This window comes from Anoplolepis gracilipes, chromosome 10 (genome assembly GCF_047496725.1).
Source record: "Anoplolepis gracilipes chromosome 10, ASM4749672v1, whole genome shotgun sequence".
Classification (NCBI taxonomy): Eukaryota; Metazoa; Arthropoda; class Insecta; order Hymenoptera; family Formicidae; genus Anoplolepis; species Anoplolepis gracilipes.
In genome coordinates, this window is record NC_132979.1 from 9,698,262 (window position 1) to 9,700,716 (window position 2,455).

Below are 2,455 nucleotides of genomic sequence, written 5' to 3' on the forward strand. Positions count from 1 at the left end.
ACAGTGAAATTTTAAATTGGCCTTCAATCAATTAGGACCTATAGACAAATCAATATGCACAATAGCTGTCACTTGCTATGTGCGTATATTTATATGCTATTTTTTACTTATAATTTTTGATATTTTTCTAAAGATAATGCAAAACATAATATATAATATTTATTTTAAAACACACTTTGAAATACATAATTTGTTAAATACGATATATGTTAAACACATAATAATGCGAATGCAAATAATAGACAGATCGACGTAACTAAAACAAAACAATCCGCAATTTTAAACATAGATTATTTACTTTAATTACTTAGTTTAACTCGATTTCTGATGCATTTCTAACAAAGCTAATAGTTGCTCTTTAAAACGTTAAGAAGAGATATCTGTCGCATATTTATTAATTTTATTATTTAGCATTTTGTTTTAATTACTTCATCAATTTATATTCATCTGCGAAATAAATTTTAATCTAATTGCCCAGGTATTTTTTTATTAGGCAATTCGACGGACACTTACAAACTATCCAATCTATATTTTTTAACAGGATATCTCAGCCTTTGAGAATAATGATCACTACATGTTATCAAACGTCTCTTCTGACAGCGTGACTATATTAAATAAAGGTAAGAGTTTTTTGTAGACATGTCTATAATCTTAAAATCTACTAATAAATTGTAATAAAACAATTATAATAAAACGTACTGTATATAAAATGTTATCAAAATAAAATTAAATTACATAAAAATTATGAAGATAATTTAACTTCTTATTCAAGAAATGAAAATCAAATAAAAAATATCTTTTAAAAAAAAGATTATAAATAAAAAATTTCATGTCGAGAAAAGAAAAAAGTTAATGACATTATTTTTCTAGTTATGTCGTTTATAGCAAGTCACAAATTTTACATTTTTAAATTTTTAATCAATAATTAGTAAAATTACGAGAACGGATAAACGCACTGTAACCATTGAAAGATTTCTATTCATCATAACACAATTTGTTTTTGCTGAAAGATTTTTATAAAGATAAATAAGATATTCTTTCTTTTGCTTAACTATTAATAGTGTATTTCTGAATCTTAAAACATAAAACTTAAAAACACAAAAACACTATTTTCTTATTATTTCATTATTTTAAAAATCAACACTATGTAGCTATTGGTTAATTTTTATACTTTGTAGTTTATGTGTCTTTTTATTTGGAGAAATGCTCGTCATCTGAACTTACTTATTATATAATAATATATTATTCTTTTATTTATAATTCAAAAAAAGTCTCTCACTTTATCTTTTTTTAATTATTGAAATCAGAATTCTTATACAGAGTGGGCCATTTTAAGGGTAAGATAATCGAAAAATGAATATTTTACGAGATATCTTGTATTTTATGTCAAAATATTGCAACTTTGAAGCCTTATTACTCGAAAAGTATTTAATGAAAAAATATTTTATTATAGTATTTTGGAAAGCTCTCGAGATAAGGTACAAGAATATGTAATAATATATAAGATGTCTCATTTAAAAAATTAAACATGACGTTTATGTGACCTTCAAATAACTCTTCAAGGTCAAACCAATGGTACCATTTTATGGCCCCCTCGAAACCATACAACTTTTGTCTAAAATATTTTTCGATATTTCGCTTAGTTTTCGAGAAAATTGACCGTACTGTTTAAAATGGCCCATCCTGTATATGTATAATTATGACATACTATGTATGATTTCGAAATCTCTATAAATATTTAATTATATATATATATATATATATATATATATATATATATATATATATATATTATATTTAATTATATATATATCTCGATTTTTTAGTATAATTACACTAAATTTCCAAATTTGCAGATATATTTCCAAGCAAACCAACATTTCCCAGGGCATTCGTGGATTTTGGCAAGAGATTAAACGAGAAAAACAACATTTCTGTGACATTCAGGTAAGAAATTTAAATTCCTAACTTGCTACTTATACTCGTATATATGTATATATAAAAACATGTTTCTATCTGCCTCTCTAATTTTATCAAAAATTCACTTAAAATGAAAAGAAACATCTTTATAGATGGAAACAACCTGAATTTACAAATGGAGATATACAAATATACAAGATCCAGTATTGGTTTATCGAGAATCCAAAGACAATTATACATGTCGCTAATATTTCAGCTACACGTATTGCAATACAAGACGTACAACTTAAAACCTGATACTATTTTAAAGTAAAAGCGCGTAATGAAGCTAGTGCCGGTTCTTACACGAATATCATTAATGTGTTCACCACGCATGAGAATCCCGTACCTATATTATTTGTCGTCTCAGAAGATAAAGTGCTAAAAGTATTGGATGTGGATTTACGGATCAGCTTTGCGCTTAAGAATACATTGTGATAGGAGTTACTTAGAATTGGAACATGAAATTTTTTTTTCCAAGCACAATTCAACGTCG

At 25.4% G+C, this 2,455-nt stretch overlaps 1 long non-coding RNA gene across 1 annotated transcript; it reads left to right on the forward strand.

The window, feature by feature from the left end:
* Positions 1-502: 502 nt before the first annotated feature.
* LOC140669907 (uncharacterized) lies at positions 503-2,182 on the forward strand. Its single transcript, XR_012047425.1, has 3 exons — positions 503-620; positions 1,857-1,947; positions 2,073-2,182. It is a non-coding gene; the product is annotated as an uncharacterized lncRNA (long non-coding RNA).
* The last annotated feature ends 273 nt before the right edge of the window (positions 2,183-2,455 follow it).